Consider the following 21,306-nt stretch of genomic DNA (forward strand, 5'->3'; position numbering starts at 1 on the left):
ACCCCAAACTCTGCAAATTTTACGGCGAATTTGGGGTAGTTATCATTATCACAACACGATGCAGGTTTTTTTTTTTTTTATCATCAGGGAGCCCTGGATGCACAGTGGTTAAGACCTGGGCTGCCGACCTCAAGGTTGGCAGTTTGAATCCACTAGCTGCTCCTTGGAAACCCTATGGGGCAGTTCTACTCTATCCTATAGGATTGTTGTGAGTCAGAACCGTCTCAGAGCAACAGGTTTGGTTTGGTTTGTGATTATCATCATCCCCATTTCACAAATGGGGAAAACAAAAGTTTTAATATAGGTAAGTACTGTACTTTCCCCAAGGTCACACAGTGAATAGGTGGTATAATAGATTTCAATGCCTCAGATTACCTGACTCCAACACCTATTATCTTTCTACATTGCAAGCAGAGGCCTCTCTGGGGGTAGGGGTAGTTGGGCAGGTAGGGTGCCAGTCCTGTGCTCTGACTACGTGCCCTGGGCACCACTTGAGGCAGGGTGCCAGAACAGGTTCTATTGGCCACCACAGTTTCCGTGGCCAGCTAGGAGAGATTTAACACTAATTGCCCTAGGCACTGCTTTCCCTAGATAGGCCCCTGACTGCAAGCAGGATACATGAAGATAGAGAATAAGAAAATGAAGAAGTGAGAAACCAAACTAAACCATTGCTATCAAGTCAATTCTGACTCATAGTGTCCCTATAGGACAGAGTAGAAGTGTCCCATAGAGTTTCCAAGGAGTACCTGGTGGATTTGAACTGCTGATCTTTTGGTTAGCAGCGGTAGCACTTAACCAGTATGCCACCAGGATTTCCAAAAAGTGCCAAGAGGGTTTAATTGGAGAAGGCTATCTAGTTTTTGAGCCTGATTTTGAAAAAGGAAAGGAAATACAAGAAGTAGGAATGGGGAATTCAGTTGCTTAATGGGGGATAAGCAAATGGGAAAAGAGTAGGGCAAGATTTCCACATTTGGGGAAAAACACCCATATTACAGTGAGAAAAGAACGGTGAGGTAGGAAGGGGAGGTTTAATAGAAACCTTAAAGTAGACATAGAAGTTTGATTTAAAAGCTTAAATTCATTGAAAAAGGAAAATCTGAATAAACCAAGTGTTTAAAGTGTTTCAGTGTACGAATGTTGAGTGGACCAATGAATAGAAAATATTTCTGGAGACACCAAAAAAAAAAAAAAATCTAAAGAATTTACTTAAGTTCTTCCAGCTTCAGCCCCGTGCTCTCCTGTAGCCTAGCGCTAGCTGCCGACAAGGACAAGCTTGTGCTGAGGCCTGTGTGTATAAAATTCTGCATATTGTCTTTTCCTTTCCTTCCCCCCAGGATACGCTTGTCTTTCTTAACCAAAAAGGGTCTCTGACAGAGGGCATCTTTAGAATATCGGCCAGTGTCAGAGCATGTGGAGCCCTCAAGCAGAAACTAAACTCAGGAGAGAAGGTAAATTGGGAGGATGAGTCGGTTTTGGTCATAGCGTCTGTCTTAAATGTAAGGAAAGTTCTAGCATCGTCTTCACAGATTGTAGCTCTAAAGAAATATGGTTGGCTTCCTTCTTCATATTTGGCGAAGAACCATAGTAGGTATAATACATTCAGAATTTGAAAAACTGAAAAACATAGCAGAAAGATAAGGAAACTTCCTTGGGTGTTAAAAGCACACCACCCTCCCTGCCTGAACACCATGTGCAAAAACGTAAATAAATAAAAATTTCAAAGCATGTACTTATGCACACACAAGCATCCTACTTTTGAAGAGTTCGTCCCTGGAAATGATGGCAAAGTTTCCAAAAGAAATTTCTTTTTAAACTTTTGAAAATAGTGACAAAAATTTACCATAGTAAGGAAATTTTTACCTTATGATGGGTCAAAAAATGCTTGGTCAATGAGACTAGAGGGACCTGGGAGGTCACGGTCCCCAGATGCTCTGTTAGCCCAAGACTGAACCATTCTCCAAGCCAACTCTTCGGACAGGGACTGGACTGGATTATGGGACGGAAAATGATACTGGTGACAAATGAGCTTCCTGGTCCAAGCAGACACATGAGACTATGTGGGCAGCTCCTGTCTGGTGGTGAGATGAGAAGGCAGAGGGGGACAGGAGCTGGTTGAATGGACATGGGGCGTACAGGGTGGAGAGGAGGAGTGTGCTGTTCTCATTAGGGGAAGAGCAGCTAGGAGGACATAGCAAGGTGTGTATAAGTTTTTGTATGAGAAACTGACTTGATTTGTAAACTTTCACTTCAACTACAATAAATAAATAAATAAATGCTCAGTCAGGCCACCAACAGCTCCACTGGTTTTATGATCATTCCTTCCCGTTCTCTTCATGCCTTTCACTTTAAAAGTGCCATAGGAGTGATGCTACCATCGGGCCTTCTTTCATCTTGACCACCTTCGACATTCTTCGTTAATACGTGTTATGCTTAACCTGCCACGCGGTAACCTGCTCTTCTCAGATGTGTTGCTCTTCACATCCTTAGAGATGCCTCACATGTTTTGAAAATAGAACCTACATCCAAGAGCAACTTTAAACAAAGTCTTGATCCCAGAACAGCCTCTGCAGGCCTGCTTCAGGGCTCTGTCCCCAGCATGGCAGAGATACAAGGAAGACAGGGTAGAAACAGGGCCCAGGGCCTCCAACTCAGGCTGAGGCACAAAGATCAAAAGTGCCTGCCCTAGACATAAGTAAAGAAGAACTTTCTACATTCCCTTTCCAGTCAACTGGCCAGGTGCCCATTTAATATTATTTCATGACTTTATATACAATCAAACCTGTCTAGATAATTGGGGCATAAATGGCCATTTCTTGCAAACGTGTGTCTTGGTCCATATTAAAATATATAGCAACAAATATTCTATCACTGGTATGTACCCACTTTTCTCTATCACCCTCCTGCCACTAGCTTTTAACAAGTTGATTAGCATAAATTAGCCAGCTCCCCGATCAAAAGGCAGTGGCCCCTTACTGTGAGACTTCCACTAAGACAGTATGCAGAATTCTTCATGTACCAACAGCCTAAGCTGAATTTTTGCCCTATTGTTATTGATTTATTTTTTTATTAACTTTTATTGAGCTTCAAGTGAACGTTTTCAAATCAAGTTAGTCTGTCACATATAAGTTAATATACATCTTACTCCTTACTGCCACTTGCTCTCCCCCAATGAGTCGGCCCTTCCAGTCTCTCCTTTTGTGAAAACTTTGGCAGCCTCCAACTCTCTCTATCCTCCCATCCCCCCTCCAGACAGGAGATGCCAACACAGTCTCAAGTGTCCACCTAATATTATTAGCTCACTCTTCATCAGCATCTCTCTCCCACCCACTGTCCAGTCCCTTTCATGTCTGATGAATTGTCCTCGGGGATGGTTCCCGTCCTGTGCCAACAGAAGGTTTGGGGACCATGACTGCCGGGATTCCTCTAGTCACATCCAGACCATGAAGTATGGTCTTTTTATGAGAATTTGGGGTCTGCATCCCACTTATCTCCTGCTCCCTCAGGGGTTCTCTATTGTGCTCCCTGTCAGGCCAGTCATCGATTGTGGCCGGGCACCAACTAGTTCTCCTGGTCTCAGGATAATGTAGGTCTCTGGTTCATGTGGCCCTCTCTGTTTCTTGGGCTCTTAGTTGTCGTGTGACCTTGGTGTTCTTCATTCTCCTTTGCTCCAGGTGGGTTGAGACCAGTTGATGCAACTTAGATGGCCGCTTGTTAGCATTTAAGACCCCAGACGCCACATTTCAAAGTGGGATGCAGAATGATTTCATAATAGAATTATTTGCCAATTGACTTAGAAGTCCCCTTAAACCATGGTTCCCAAACCCCCGCCCTTGCTCCACTGACCTTTGAAGTATTCAGTTTATCCCGGAAGCTTCTTTGCTTTTGGTCCAGTCCAGTCCAGTTGAGCTGACCTTCCATGTATTGAGTGTTGTCCTTCCCTGCACCTAAAGCAGTTCTTTTCAGCCAATTAATCAGTAAAAAAACCGTCTCCCTCCCTCCCTCCCTCCCCACCTCGTAACCACAAAAGTATGTGTTCTTCTCAGTTTATACTATTTCTCAAGATCTTATAATAGTGGTCTTATACAATATTTGTCCTTTTGCCTCTGACTGATTTCGCTCAGCATAATGCCTTCCAGGTTCCTCCATGTTATGAAATGTTTCACAGATTCGTCACTGTTCTTTATCGATGCCTAGTATTCCATTGTGTGAATATACCACAATTTATTTACCCATTCATCCGTTGACGGACACCTTGGTTGCTTCCAGCTTTTTGCTATTGTAAACAGAGCTGCAATAAACATGGGTGTGCATATATCTGTTTGTGTGAAGGCTCTTGTATCTCTAGGGTATATTCCGAGGAGTGGGATTTCTGGGTTGTATGGTAGTTCTATTTCTAACTGTTTAAGATAACGCCAGATAGATTTCCAAAGTGGTTGTACCATTTTACATTCCCACCAGCAGTGTATAAGAGTTCCAATCTCTCCGCAGCCTCTCCAACATTTATTATTTTGTGTTTTTTGGATTAATGCCAGCCTTGTTGGAGTGAGATGGAATCTCATCGTAGTTTTAATCTGCATTTCTCTAATGGCTAATGATCGAGAGCATTTTCTCATGTATCTGTTAGCCGCCTGAATATCTTCTTTAGTGAAGTGTGTGTTCATACCCTTTGCCCACTTCTTGATTGGGTTGTTTGTCTTTTTGTGGTTGAGTTTTGACAGAATCATATAGATTTTAGAGATCAGGCGCTGGTCGGAGATGTCATAGCTGAAAATTCTTTCCCAGTCTGTAGGTGGTCTTTTTACTCTTTTGGTGAAGTCTTTAGATGAGCATAGGTGTTTGATTTTTAGGAGCTCCCAGTTATCGGGTTTCTCTTCGTCATTGCTAGTAATGTTTTGTATTCTGTTTATGCCTTGTATTAGGGCTCCTAGGGCTGTCCCTATTTTTTCTTCCATGATCTTTATCGTTTTAGTCTTTATGTTTAGGTCTTTGATCCACTTGGAGTTAGTTTTTGTGCATGGTGTGAGGTATGGGTCCTGTTTCATTTTTTTGCAAAGGGATATCCAGTTATGCCAGCACCATTTGTTAAAAAGACTATCTTTTCCCCAATTAACTGACACTGGGCCTTTGTCAAATATCAGCTGCTCCTACGTGGATGGATTTATATCTGGGTTCTCAATTCTGTTCCATTGGTCTATGTGCCTGTTGTTGTACCAGTACCAGGCTGTTTTGACTACTGTGGCTGTATAATAGCTTCCGAAATCAGGTAGAGTGAGGCCTCCCACTTTCTTCTTCTTTTTCAGTAATGCTTTGCTTATCCAAGGCTTCTTTCCCTTCCATATGAAACTGGTGATTTGTTTCTCTATCCCCTTAAAATATGACATTGGAACTTGGATCGGAAGTGCATTGTATATATAGATGGCTTTTGGTAGAATAGACATTTTTACTATGTTAAGTCTTCCTATCCATGAGCAAGGTATGTTTTTCCACCTAAGTAAGTCCTCTTGAATTTCTTGGAGTAGAGCTTTGTAGTTTTCTTTGTATAGGTCTTTTACATCCTCGGTAAGATTTATTCCTAAGTATTTTATCTTCTTGGGGGCTACTGTGAATGGTATTGATTTGGTGATTTCCTCTTCGATGTTCTTTTTGTTGATGTAGAGGAATCCAAGTGATTTTTGTATGTTTATCTTATAACCTGAGACTCTGCCAAACTCTTCTATTAGTTTCAGTAGTTTTCTGGAGGATTCCTTAGGGTTTTCTGTGTATAAGATCATGTCATCTGCAAATAGAGATAATTTTACTTCCTCCTTGCCAATCCGGTTGCCTTTTATTTCCTTGTCTAGCCTAATTGCCCTGGCTAGGACTTCTAGCACGATGTTGAATAAGAGCAGTGATAAAGGGCATCCTTGTCTGGTTCCCGTTCTCAAGGGAAATGCTTTCAGGTTCTCTCCATTTAGAGTGATATTGGCTGTTGGCTTTGCATAGATGCCCTTTATTATGTTGAGGAATTTTCCTTCAATTCCTATTTTGCTGAGAGTTTTTAGCATAAATGGGTGTTGGACTTTGTCAAATGCCTTTTCTGCATCAATTGATAAGATCATGTGGTTTTTGTCTTTTGTTTTATTTATGTGGTGGATTACATTAATGGTTTTTCTGATATTAAACCAGCCTTGCATACCTGGTATAAATCCCACTTGATCATGGTGAATTATTTTTTTGATATGTTGTTGAATTCTATTGGCTAGAATTTTGTTGAGGATTTTTGCATCTATGTTCATGAGGGATATAGGTCTGTAGTTTTCTTTTTTTGTGATGTCTTTACCTGGTTTTGGTATCAGGGATATGGTGGCTTCATAGAATGAGTTGGGTAGTATTCCGTCTTTTTCTATGCTTTGAAATACCTTTAGTAGCAGTGGTGTTAACTCTTCTCTGAAAGTTTGGTAGAACTCTGCAGTGAAGCCGTCCGGACCAGGGCTTTTTTTTGTTGGGAGTTTTTTGATTACCTTTTCAATCTCTTTTTTTGTTATGGGTCTATTTAGTTGTTCTACTTCTGAATGTGTTAATTTAGGTAGGTAGTGTTTTTCCAGGAATTCATCCATTTCTTCTAGGTTTGCAAATTTGTTAGAGTACAATTTTTCGTAATAATCTGATATGATTCTTTTAATTTCATTTGGGTCTGTTGTGATGTGGTCCTTCTCATTTCTTATTCGGGTTGTTTGTTTCCTTTCCTGTATTTCTTTAGTCAGTCTAGCCAATGGTTTATCAATTTTGTTAATTTTTTCAAAGAACCAGCTTTTGGCTTTGTTAATTCTTTCAATTGTTTTTCTGTTCTCTAATTCATTTAGTTCACCTCTAATTTTTATTATTTGTTTTCTTCTGGTGTCTGATGGATTCTTTTGTTGCTCACTTTCTATTTGTTCAAGTTGTAGGGACAGTTCTCTGATTTTGTCTCTTTCTTCTTTTTGTATATGTGCATTTATCGATATAAATTGGCCTCTGAGCACTGCTTTTGCTGTGTACCAGAGGTTTTGAAATGAAGTATTTTCATTCCCGTTGCATTCTATGAATTTCCTTATTCCCTCCTTGATGTCTTCTATAACTCAGTCTTTTTTCAGGAGGGTATTGTTCAGTTTCCAAGTATTTGATTTCTTTTCCCTAGTTTTTCTGTTATTGATTTCTAGTTTTATTGCCTTGTGGTCTGAGAAGATGCTTTGTAATATTTCGATGTTTTGGATTCTGCAAAGGTTTGTTTTATGACCTAATATGTGGTCTATTCTAAAGAATGTTCCATGTGCGCTAGAAAAAAAAGTATACTTTGCAGCAGTTGGGTGGAGGGTTCTGTATAAGTCAATGAGGTCAAGTTGGTTGATTGTTGTAATTAGGTCTTCTGTGTCTCTATTGAGCTTCTTACTGGATGTCCTGTCCTTCTCCGAAAGTGGTGTGTTGAAGTCTCCTACTATAATTGTGGAGGTGTCTATCTCACTTTTCAGTTCTGTTAAAATTTATGTATCTTGCAGCCCTGTCATTGGGTGCATAAATATTTAATATGGTTATGTCTTCCTGATCAATTGTCCCTTTTATCATTATGTAGTGTCCTTCTTTATCCTTTGTGGTGGATTTAAGTTTAAAGTCTATTTTGTCAGAAATTAATATTGCTACTCCTCTTCTTTTTTGCTTGATATATTTTTTTCCATCCTTTGAGTTTTAGTTTGTTTGTGTCTCTAAGTCTAAGGTGTGTCTCTTGTAGGCAGCATATAGACGGATCATGTTTCTTTATCCAGTCCGAGACTCTCTGTCTCTTTATTGGTGCATTTAGTCCATTTACATTCAGGGTAATTATAGATAAATAAGTGTTTAGTGTTGTCATTTTGATGCCTTTTTATGTGTGTTGTTGACAATTTCATTTTTCCACATACTTTTTTGTGCTGAGACGTTTTTGTTAGTAAATTGTGAGATCCTCATTTTCGTAGTGTTTGACTTTATGTTTGTTGAGTCGTTACGTTTTTCTTGGTTTTTATCTTGAGTTATGGAGTTGTTACACCTCTTTGTGGTTACCTTATTATTTACCCCTATTTTTCTAAGTAAAAACCTAACTTGTATTGTTCTATGTCGCCTTGTGTCACTCTCCATATGGCAGTTCAATGCCGCCTATATTTAATCCCTCTTTTTGATTATTGTGATCTTTTACATATTGATTTCAGTGATTCCCTGTTATGAGCTTTTTTTTTTTTTTTAATTAATCTTAATTCGTTTTTGTGATTTCCCTATTTGAGTTGATATCAGGATGTTCTGTTTTGTGACCTTGTGTTGTGCTGGTGTCTGATGTTATTGGTTTTCTGACCAAACAATATCCTTTAGTATTTCTTATAGCTTTGGTTTGGTTTTTGCAAATTCTCTAAACTTGTGTTTGTCTGTAAATATCTTAATTTCGCCTTCATATTTCAGAGAGAGTTTTGCTGGATATATGATCCTTGGCTGGCAGTTTTTCTCCTTCAGTGCTCTGTATGTGTCGTCCCATTCCCTTCTTGCCTGCATGGTTTCTGCTGAGTAGTCTGAACTTATTCTTATTGATTCTCCCTTGAAGGAAACCTTTCTTTTCTCCCTGGCTGCTTTGAAAATTTTCTCTTTATCTTTGGTTTTGGCAAGTTTGATGATAATATGTCTTGGTGTTTTTCTTTTTGGATCAATCTTAAATGGGGTTCGATGAGCATCTTGGATAGATATCCTTTCGTCTTTCATGATGTCAGGGAAGTTTTCTGTCAGGAGATCTTCAATTATTTTCTCTGTGTTTTCTGTCCTCCGTCCCTGTTCTGGGACTCCAGTCACACGCAAGTTATCCTTCTTGATAGAGTCCCACATGATTCTTAGGGTTTCTTCATTTTTTTTAATTCTTTTATCTGATTTTTTTTCAGCTATGTTGGTGTTAATTCCCTGGTCCTCCAGATGTCCCAGTCGGCATTCTAATTGCTCGAGTCTGCTCCTCTGACTTCCTGTTGCATTGCCTAATTCTGTAATTTTATTGTTAATCTTTTGGATTTCTACATGCTATCTCTCTATGGATTCTTGCAACTTATTAATTTTTCCACTATGTTCTTGAATAATCTTTTTGAGTTCTTCTACTGTTTTATCAGTGTGTTCCTTGGCTTTTTCTGCAGTTTGCCTTATTTCCTTTTTGATGTCTTGAAGCATTCTGTAAATTAGTTTTTTATATTCTATATCTGATAATTCCAGAATTGTATCTTCCTTTGGGAAAGATTTTGATTCTTTTGTTTGGGGGGTTGTAGAAGCTGTCATCGTCTGCTTCTTTATGTGGTTTGATATGGACTGCTGTCTCCGAGCCATTGCTGGGAAACTAGTTTTTCCAGAAAATCCGCTAAAAAAAAAATTGCTGTCAGATCCCTACCAGAACTGCCTTTGGATTATAACCGCCACCTCGTTCCCTGTAAGGATGAAAGTCTGAGATTTGGATCATATATGCTTGGCTGTAGCTGGTTCTGTGTTTTTAGTCCAATTAGGGGTGGATTTTTGGTCCCTGGGTTTTTTGTATTTCCTTCTCTCAGGCCGGAAGATTGGGTTAGGAAAAGACCAAAAGAAAAAAAAAAAATAGGGGGGGAAAGCAAAGCCGTTGCGGAGCTGGAGCCGTTCTCCCTCTGGCTCAGGAAATTCCAATGTTAATGAAGCTGCCTGGGGAGGATGGGGGAGGGATCAGAGAGATTGGAGAATAGCACCTCAGAATATAGCCAGAGTTGCTTGTCTTGCTTGGAATGACTATTTTATCTGAGATTCCCGAGGGGCGTGTCGCCTATGTGTGCTGGATGTGTGGAGATGGCCCCCGGGGATCTGGCCCACTGAAGCCGCGGTCAGATCCTCTGCTGCCAGCCCCACGCCCAATGTCAAGGCTCCCCCACTGGGACGGCACTCCCCCGACTCCAAAATCAGTCGCTGCCTCCCAGGGACTCCTCGTCCCACCAGCCGCGTCGCCGCGCTGCCTCCGCGAACTGGCTGGACCCCCTTCCGGGGTTAGTTCAGGGGAGTGGGGCAGCTGTCCGTGCTTGCGTCGCGACAGCGCCCAGTCAAATGCCCGGCGGCAAGATTCCCCGGCTGGGACGTTGCCCTCTCGGCTCCAGAATCAGTCGCTGCCTCCCGGGGACTTCTCATCCTGCCCGCCGCGTCATTGCGCCACTCCCACGGACCGGCTGGGCCCCCTCCCGGGGTTAGTTCAGGGGAGTAGAGCAGCTTTCTGTGCTTGTGCCGTGACAGCACCCCGTCAAAAGCCCGGTGGCAAGATTCCCCGGCTGGGACGCTGCTCTCCCAGCTCCAAGACCAGTCACTTCCTCCCGGGGACTTCTCCCACCGGCTGCGTCACCACGCCGCCAACGCAGACAGCTGGGCCCCCTCCCGGGGTGAGTTCAGGGGGGCAGGGTTGCACCCCTTGTTTGCACCGTCAGCTCCCCTGGGCCCTGCCCTAAATCGGGCGCCAAAGGTTACCTGACTGGGACGCTGGCTCCAGGCTCTGAAAGCAATTGCTGCTTCCCCATATTTGTTCGTTTTCCGTCTCTAAATCTGTGTTTGTTGTTCAGGGTTCGTAGATTGTTATGTATGTGATTGATTCACTTGTTTTTCCGAGTCTTTGTTGCAAGAGGGATCCGAGGTAGCGTCTACTTAGTCCGCCATCTTGGCCCCATCCCCTATTATTTTGTGAGCTCGGTGTTTGGTCTCCTTGGAATCCTTACAGGGCACTGGTAATGGAAGAAGGGGCATGCTTCTGTTCAGGCAGTGCCCTGTTGGAAGGATGCAGAGGAAGCAAGGTCACCATTGCTCTAATGAGTGGAGGGTGGGAGGGACTTGGGAAACTGACTTTGTCCGTTTCCTTCACAGCTAAGTCCTCAGAACACAAAACAGCCTGACACACACAGGACCTCAGTAAATATAAGAAAGAGTGAATGATTTCCAGATTGTGATCATGATAGTTGCCCTGAGGCATTTCCTGTAGTAGCTGCTATTCATAGAGGTCTATGTGGCGCAGTGGTTAAGAGCTAAGGCATGCTATGACTGCGAACCAAAAATGTTGGCAGTTTGAATCCACCAGCTGCTTCTTGGAAACCCTATGGTGCAGTTCTACTCTGTCCTATAGGGTCACTGTGGGTCAGAATGGACTCAAAGACAAAGGTTTTTTTTTTTCTTGGGGGGCATGTTGGGGGCGTGTTTGAGCTATTTATTTAGTGAGACCACTGGCAGAAAGATGTCACTTTGAAGCTAGCAAGATGATGTGACATTTTGCCCTCTTTATCACTCTGAAATTAAGCTTAATAAATTTTAATAGGCAAACTGTATGATGTTAAAACAGATATTCCAGGTCACCACTTAGGAAGCTGGCCTGTGCATGCCTGTAGCTCTGGTTCTCAGAGGCCTGAAGTTTTGCTGTCTCTAAATTTTGATTATTTCTTTCTGTTTTGGAACATTTTACTTCTCAAAGAAACTGAAACTCCAGAAAATGTGATATCCTACCTTTCAAATTTAGGTAAGGAGCCCTGGTGGTGCAATGATTAAGCGCTCGGCTGCTAACAGAAAGGTCAGCAGTTTGAACCCATCAGCTGCTCCTCGGGAGAGAAGACCCGGCGATCTGCTCCCATAAAGATTACAGCCTAGGAAACCCTATGAGGCAGTTCTCCTCTGTCACATGGGGTCATTATGATGAGTCAGAATCCACTCAGGGGTGCACAGAAACAACAAAAACCCTTAAAGAGATGAAAAATGAAGATTTTATGAGAGGAGGTTTTTCCCAAGAAGCACACAACCTCAAGTAAGAAGACCTACTCCTGTTTTTATGTGTGTGTGTGTGGTATTTGTTTCAGAACTTTTCTTGGCCAGGAATTAAGAATACCATGGCTAAAATGCATAATCAAAATGTGTATGTGTATCTCTTTTAAAGAGAATAATAGGTTTTAGGGTGTTTATCACCAGGCCTTGTAGTTTGGACCAGTTGGCTAAACTGTACATAAGAAGATTTCAGAAGATAGAAAGGGGCTTTACCTTTATTCCCATCACAGCCCAGACTCTGCTTTGATGCCACTAGTTTTGGTTGGAGAAAATCCAAGCACCTGCTTATGGGTGTGCAAGTCAGCAAAGAGGTGGAGCCGAGCTCTGTGGGTGTCACAGTGTGGGTGGCTGTGAAGGAAGTGGGGACCAAACTGAATTTTTCAACTAAATGTGATTTCTATCATTTGTCTAATACATGTTTGCCCTAAGAATAATATTATTTTTCATCTATTTTAGGATTTTTTTAGAAATCTCCAAGAAAATGTGTTTTTATGTGATTTGTATGGTCAATGGCTTGCTGTTATTGATGAAGGGAATGAAGAGGAGAAAATAGCTGGAATCCAGAGGTAATGATGCAGTCATTACCCAACTCTGTCCATGCCTCAGAAATATAACCAACACACTCTCAGAAAAAAAATAGCTTCTATTGTACAGCTTTGCCTACTAAATAAGGACGAAAGGGTTTCATGTGGTTACACCCGTGGAGGCCAGTTTAAAAATAGTTGTCTACCTTACTGGTGTCATCAAATTACTGTTTTTCTCCTAACCTTACTAATAGGGGATCCTTGACCATTGTCCACCTTCTGAATATTTGAAATTAATAGGAGGCGAAATCCGTTAGTCCAAGAGAGGTGGTAGAGGCCAACTCTTACAGTGTTGTTATTTAAATTTCTCAAATATATAACTAACCAGAAAGTCTCATCATGCTCAGGAGTTAAATTTAATGAAGCATTTCTGTATGGGTTCACGCCTGCAACTCTGCTAGTCTCTAGACACACAGAGGTGAAGGACGTAATCCCTAACCTCAAGAAACTCAGAAGCTGGTGGAGGAAAGAAGTAGATAAACTGAAGTGTCGTCAGTGCTATAAAAGGAACACTCACAGGTACTGGGGGAACATGGTGGAGTGATAATTAACTCTTTTTTTTTTAAGACCCAGAGAAAACAGAAGCTCAAATTGCAAAGTCAAGACATGATCACAAAGAATTCCAGGTCTATGCCCATGCAAGTAGAAATTTCTGGCAGGACTCATCATGAATGTTACGTACAACATAGCAGAATAGGAAAAAAGTATCCAGTAATTCAATTTCCTAAGCTTTCCTTCTGTGAAAAACCTGAGAATTCCAAGAGTATCTACTATTTATATATGTCTGTTGAACACAAATCTTTTTTAGCGACTCCCAAATGTACGAATTATCACCTTCACAATACTATTGGTAAACCCCTTTTTAGCAACAGAACATTGTATTTGCATTGAAGAGTTAGAGACTAAGGAACAGCTGTGAAAGACACCAGAAAACAAGGCTATGGAACAAAATACCACCTCTGTCCCCATTATAGTTTAGAGAAGACCGTTTGAGTACAGTGAGCACCAAGTCCTGTAGCTCTCTGTTGTGCGTGTTACCAACTGCACTCCTATTACACTTCAGAGGAGACCGTTCGGGTACATCAAGTATCACATCCCATAGCTTGTTGCTTCTTCTAGTATAAAACCTGTGTATTTAACACTGTGTTAAGGGTGCATCATCAGTCTGTAATACTGAGAATTGGGCTCCCTGTTGCTGGTGTCATTTCTGATGATCATATTTTCTCCAAGTTTCAGCATCTTGTTGTGAAAAAACAAAAAATTAAAACTCTGAATATGAACTGAGAAACAGTTTCAATGCACGATTAAAAAAAAAAACCCATATCAATCACAAATATTAGAACATTGAAAATTATACTATTATAAACTTGTATGAGAAAGTGGTGCCATTGAGATTGATTTGGAATAAAATTGACCTTGGATGCTGCTGAGCAGAGCATAAGATCTCGGAATGTACTTATATGTCTTAGTAGATTAGATTTGAACTCTCACTCTCAGAGAGCATTTTTTTTTCATTGTTACCTTGGAAATAAAGGGAGTATTTTCAATGTAATTGCTGTTTAATTTCACCAGTAACTTTTGTGAGTTTTAATTGAGAACATTCTGGAATGTTAATGTGGTTTTTAATAAATTTATATCACATTCTACATTAATAAGGTTAGCCCAAGTGAAACGTGGAAACCCTGTGGCATAGTGGGTGAGTGCTATAGCTGTTAACCAAAGGGTCGGCAGTTCGAATCCACCAGGCACTCCTTGGAAATGTTGAGGCAGTTCTGCTCTATCTTATAGGGTTGATATCAGCTGGAATAGACTCGACAGCAACAGGTTTTTTTTTTTTTTTAAGTTAAACACATGGTAGTGGTTTCTGTGAAATATTCCATGCAGCAGTTTTTATGAGACAGAATTTTACCTTCTTTTACGTTTTTCATTGGGTTGTGGACATGGTGGACAAAAAAAAAGTCTCTCTCCTTATTTACAAGTTCTTAAATGAAATGACTTGTTTTAAGAGTATGTTTTCCTGTATTTTAGGGCTTTTAGACCAACCACCAAGAGCCAATATTGTTCTCCTGCGATACCTTTTTGGGGTGTTACACAACATTGAACAATATTCTGCATCCAATCAGATGACAGCATATAACTTATCAGTCTGTATCCCCCCAAGCATTCTTTGGTCTTCTACTTCCTGCAGCCCAGGACTGGAAAATGAATTGACAAAAAAGGTAATCCTATTTCTCCTTTTTATGCCTTTGGGGCCTGAGTCCTCACTTCCAACTTGAAAATCAGGTTGTTATCTAAAGGACCATTTTTTAAAAGTGTTCACTTTAATCCTACTCCTCTGGGATGGCAGAGTCATTTATCTTATCATGGTGGGGTATGGGAAGGTGGGTTGTTAAGTGGGAAATTGAGAGCAGCTGAGTCACTTCTTCTTTCCCGTTCAGGAGACTAAATACTAGACTGACTGAACCATAAACCAAAACCCATTGCCATCAAGCGGATTCCGACTTATAGCAACCCTATAGGAAAGAGTAGAACTGCCCCATAGGGTTTCCAAGGAGTGGCTGGTGAATTTGAAGTTGTGACCTTTTGGTTAGCAGTGAGCTCTTAACCACTGTGCCACCAGGCCTCCGACCAAACCGTAGATAAAAAAGTAGAGTGATATGATAGAAAAACCTGGGCTTTGGAGTTAGTTAAGCCAAGCTTCAACTCTAAACCTTAACATTGCTGGGCAGAGTTTCCAAGCCAGCCTCCTCATCTGAGCAGCGGCAGTGCTGACAGCACCCAGCTCATTTAGACATTGCTGCAGTTGTGCCCTTGCACATCCCAGGGGGCTGGGCAATATGAGCACCCTTGGTTCCACGTACATTGGGCTTCTGCCAACACTGGCCTGCTTAGAGAAATACTTGGCTATCAGAGTGAAGAAACTAGTAAAAGATTCCAGAACATCCTAAGGGAGCCTCAGGGTGCCTCATGAGATCACAGTGTTCCCCCTAGCACCCCCACAGAGCAAGCCTAAGGCAAGACAATGGTTGGGGAAGGACAGCAGTTAGACAGACAGACAGATTTTCTCCCCAGCCGCCTCATTCCTTCACAGTCAGCCCACAGAGAAATTCCACTTCTCATGTTTAAGATACTTCTTCACTTAAGAAGTGAATTTCATGAGTTTTCATGTATTGGATTCTTTATAAATTGAATAACATCTTCACCTCCAACACCTTATGTGGGTAATTTAAAAATTATCTGAATGTTAACTGTGTAGCCATCGATATAAAATATTAGCCATTAAGCCAAGGACACAAGTTTCATATTTATTTCACTGCTTATGGGTATTTTAAAGTCTTTGCCCAAACTACTCTTGAAAGTATTGCAGTTTCTTAGAGAAAACTGGTTTATATGTTTTCATATCAACGCTGAATTTTTCTCAGAATTCTTTCACATTTTTGTTTGATTGAGGACGTACATATGAAATGTGATTTATTACTTTGTCCTATGGGAAAAAAAAATATTTTTGCCATTCTGTGTTCCAGATTTCTCTTGTACAATTTGCTATTAAAAATTGCTTGAAAATATTTGGAAAAGACATTACTTCCCTCTTGGAGGAAAGCTCAATGATCACAGCAATGAGTTGTGATTGTTCAGAGAAGGCTTCAGGTACTGTGAATAATTTAATGGCTTTTCTAAGAAAGAGTGAGCCTGGTAGGAGTCATGGGTGATGCGGAGACAGCAACTGTCCTGGAGCCCACAGCATGACCCAGGACAATGAAGCTGGGCCCAGGGGTCTTCTTACTGCTTCTTCAGAAGGGTGGCTCATGGATAGGGGGAGATAGCACACTGTTGTGAGATCAAAGAAAAGACCAAGTCCATGATCTCAACAAGTTGCTAGTGGAGCTCGTAACAGCATCAGGAGAGAGCATGGTAGGATACAGTGGTTTGGAGACTTTTTCAAACAAAACTTTAAATGGAACCCTGATATATCTAACAGATGCGCTCTGGTTGAAACCAAAGTGAGGGGCCAAGAGCACTGCCTGTTTTATTTCTCCCCCTTTTCTTGCTCAGTGTCCCTGAGGTACCTCAGGGATCCAGTGCTCTTTGAAACAGTTTGAAAAAAATGGGCATCATTGAGAAAAAAGGACTTGACGTCAAACAGCCTTTCCAGAGTGTGAACCCCTGCACCACCGTTACCAGTTCTGTTATCTGTGGCCAGTTTTTCCATCTCAGCCTCAAATTCTTAATCTCTAAAATTCAGATAAAAATGGTATCTAAATCTTAGGATATTTGTGAGGATTAAATAAGATAATGATGTCAAGTAAATTTGTAAAAAAGACAACAATGGGCTAGTAGAGATTTCTCTGAGGCCAGAGTCAGTAGTTAGTATTATTTTAGTCTAGCTAATCATAACTAAGAAGTCCCTGGGTGGTGCAAACAATTAAGCGCCCTGCTACCAACTGAAAAGTTGGCAGTTCAAACCTGCTCAGAGTTGCCTTGGAAGAAAGGCCTCGTGATCTCCTTCCAAAAGGTCACCGTCATGAAAATCCTATGGAGCACAGTTCTGTTCTGCAACACATGGGGTCACCGTGAGTCAGAATTGTCTCAATAACACCTGGACATCATAGCTAACTGCCAACAGCCCATTTTACAAGGTGGATTTTAGATTCAGAACCTGTATCATGTATCATGTGTCTGTTCATGTTTTTGCTATTTCTTGGCTGTATGATATTTATCTCAGTGCTTTGAGGAAATCTTTAAGAAAATCCATTTTATCAGGAACTGAGATGAGTCCAGTATCTGAGAATGTGTTTATGCCAAGATGGCTTTTTGTTTTTCATTCAGAAATAACAACGGAGCAGCCTCTTGAATCCAAGCCAATAACATACAGATTTACAGAAATAGACAACTGCGGGATTCTGCCCAGGCCCTTTCTGATGTGGACCAACTACCTGTCACCATTTTCTGAGTCCCTGAAGATTAGAACATCCATAATCATATTGGACTCTTCCGTATCACTCCTATCTATAAGACACCACTGAGAGCTGTTGTGTTTTCCAAAATGTTTACAGGGCTTTGCTGAATTTGGATTAAATCCTGAGATGCTGTCCAGAAATAAGCAAATTTCTTGGCACAGGAATGTACCAGGAATTCGAACTGATTTGAAATGCTTCAGTCAGGGACACGGAAACAAGGAAAGCCCTATGTGTTGCACTGCAACCAAATCTCTTGCCCATGAGGTTTTGGCCCTAGTAGGAAACAGGCAGCGGTGCCCCGCTCAAAAATGGCAGCCTGTGGCACTGCTTTGAATGTGTGTCACTCTCCACAGTCCTGCCAGGAATCCAGTCTCCTGGTTTCCTGATGTGAGAGTTTCCTGATGCAGGAGATTGGATTATTGGCAGGACTGTGGAGAACAACACACATTCAAAGCAGTGCCATCAACAGCCATCTTTGAGGGGGGCACTGTCACCTGTTTCCTACTCAGGACAAAATCCCACAGCAAGATCTGATTGCTGTGCAACCATAAGCTTTCCTTGTTTCCCTTGTCCATGACTGATGCCTATCAAATCATTTCAAAGCCCTGCCTTGTCTCCATCACTATAACTGAACTGTTTCAAACCAGTTTGAAGCCCTAGAAAAGTGAACAGAAATCATCCTAAACTATGGTATCTTTACATCATTTGTTTTTAATTGGAACACTGAATGAAAAATGACCTCTGTATCTCTTCATAGGTATCTTTGAGCTTTCTTTTCCTTGATCCCACATACTCATATTTGAGAAAAATCTTTCTACAAAATCTCTATTCCATCTTTCCATTCCTACTATATTGGTATTTATATTATTTAGATATTATTGTTATTTAGATATTATTATAGATTCATCATAATTTATGTATCCTTGCAATAAAAGCAACTCCAAAATTTAGTGGCTCAGACCACCATTTTACTTGTGTCATGTTCCTGTTATAAGCACTTTGGTCTAAGCTCAGCTCAGCAGTTCTCCTGTTCTCACCTGGCAACTCTCAAGCACCTACAGTGAGCTGGAAGCTTGACTAGGGCTAGTTTTTGTGTCCATTGATTGGTGCTGGTCCACAGTTTGTCCACATGTCTCCAATGAGCTACCCTACCTAGGCTTCTTAATATGGTAAAAGAATTGTTCTCACTAGCAAGGGAGGTAAACACTTTTCAAACCTCTGCCTGTTTCATGTTTGTTAATGTTGCCTTGGTCAAAGCAAGTCCTAGAATCAGCATAGGAGGGGACTGCAGAAGCATCTACAAGCACAATGAGTTATGGAGAAGGGGCCACTCATTTATTGAGGACTATTGCTGTAACCTGAGGAGCCCTAGTGGTACAGTTGAGAACTCGGTGGCTAATTGAAAGGTCTGTGGTTCAAACCCACCAGCCACTCCACAGGGAGAAGATGTGGCAGTCTGCTTGCATAAAGATTACAGGCTTGGAAACCCTACAGGGCAGTTCTACTCTGTCCTTTGGGGTCACTATAAGTCAGAAATGACTCAACAGCAACGGATTTTTTGGTTTGTTACTATAATCCACCACAGATGATAATCAAAACTCAAGACAGCCCCACTACAACACTCATCTTGTTCATCAGCTTTTAACCCTTCGTTCTTTAAATCAATTTCCCAGAGGGTATTTCAATTGTGGTGGGAAATACTTTTGAAACAGTAACTAACTTTTTTCTCAGATAGTCCTTTCCTCCATCCTTCTTTCCAGACAGCTAGGGCATTGCCTCAAGGAAGAGACAGAAATATGAGGAAAAGGAAGTTCTTTGTAGCTTATGAGTTTTAAAAATTCAGTCCCCTAGGGAAAAAAAAGGGTTCGTGGTATAGAATTAAGATCTGGGGGGAGACCTCATGATTAAGAGCAAGGCTTCTTCCTCATTATTCCCCAACTAGCATTTCCTAGGCAGAAAGTCAAAGGAGAAGCGGTATAAGCTTCCGTATTTCTGATGCCCTTAGAGAGAGGGGCCATTTAGCCTATTCCATGGGAAAAGCCCAAGGTCATTAAGTTTATATAGTACATATGCTCCATTTTCTGGGTAGAAACCAAAGGAAGTAGGAAGCCCTCAATGAATAGCTAAATGTGTTTAAGAAAATGAAGCCCTGAACATTCTTGTACTTTGCCATGGGAGCAATCAGGAAAATTATTCCCATCAACCCATGAATAATATGGAAGTAGCAAAGGGAGCCACTGGATTTAAACGAGACGTGTCTCAGCATCAGTTGTACAGATCAATTCCCCAGGACCAAATGGCAATTAAAACATCTCAGCAGATGCCACTATAAATAGATATCACGGATGATCACGTTACCTGACTGTCCTAGTTATCTTTTGCTGCTGTAACAGAAAAACCGCAAGTGGGTGGCTTTAACAAACAAATTTATTTTCTCAAAATTTGAGGAGTCTAGAAGTTCAAATTCAGGGCACTGGCTTTAGGGGAAGACTTTCTTTGTTGGCTCTGAGGAAAGATGCTTGTCTCTTCTCAGTTCCTGTTCCTTGGTTCCTTGGTGACCTTCATGTGGTGTAGCATCTACCCCCATCTCTGCTTCCTTGCTTACTCTGCTCTTTTGTATTTCAAAAGAAATTTATTTTAAATACATACCCGATACGAATATCTCCTCATTGACATAACAAAGAAAATCCATTCCCAAATGGGATTATAACCACACGCACAGGGGTTAGGATTTACGACACATTTTTGAGGGACACATTTCAATCCATAACACTTATCCTCCACAACCCTAAATTCTTGGCACTTTAAGACCACAGAACATAAACATATTCATGGAGAAAATAGAGAAATCCAGAATTCCCGTCAGGGAATAGGGGATCAAAATAGAAATTAAATTGAGTTATTAAGTACATTTCTTTTTATCTCAGATTGTAGACTTGATACCAATATCATGGAATACTTGATCTATGCACTCTTTTTTTATAAAGGGTTCTCTGGCCGGATAGTTTTGTCAAATGCTGTATTTCCTTCTTGGAGAGTCAGGATGTCTATTAAAGTATTAAAGTAGACCTGCAGTAAAAAAAAAAAAAAAAAAAAGGAAAGAAAAGAAAACTCAGTGTTTCCCACACTTATTTGATCAAGGAGACTCTTGGAGTAGCCCCATAAATTAATATTCCTGGAAACATACTAATAAATATTCCTTTAAATACATCTTTTTAAACCACAGATTTTACACTTATTCACTGCTCAAAAACCAATGGACTTCAATGGATCTCCAGATTTTTGTTTCCAGGAAAGTGCCCTTTTAAAGATCTTGTACAATGTATTTTGCTCTGGTAGTGTAATTTTATCTTCAGTGTTTCCCATTGTAGATATTTTACTTTAGCTAGGTCAGACATCTCACTCTTCCCTGAACAAGACACACAGTTTTCTAACTATGACCTTCAGCTCCCCTTCGCCTCTGTGTATCCAAACACTATGTAGCTGTGTGGGTTCTCCTCTCGCAGCAATTCCTCAAAGCCTCCCCTGACCATCCCAGCTCAAAATGGTCATTCCTTTATGACACATAAGCACTTGCACCACCAGGGAATTATGCTGCTATGTTTATAAGTTGTCTGACCAGTTAAAATTTCTGTGGTAAAAGACTATATCCTGTGTTGCTTTTATATTACTTTCAATGCTTTGCTAAATGTCTACTCAAAACACACACACACACACATACACAAAGACATACACACACACAGAGGAATGAGTGAATGTGTGCATTTTTCTAAAAATTTAGTGATTTTGCATGGATTGGTAATGTCTGTAAATTTTAAAACTGACAGAAAACAGCACATATGAAATCAGTTTGGTGAGCTCAATGAATTTTTTATATATGACTTCACAGCCTTACTTATCATAGATCCTGGGAGATACTATTTTTATTCATTATGCAAAAAATAAGA

The sequence above is a fragment of the Loxodonta africana genome, chromosome 5 (assembly GCF_030014295.1).
Source record: "Loxodonta africana isolate mLoxAfr1 chromosome 5, mLoxAfr1.hap2, whole genome shotgun sequence".
Classification (NCBI taxonomy): Eukaryota; Metazoa; Chordata; class Mammalia; order Proboscidea; family Elephantidae; genus Loxodonta; species Loxodonta africana.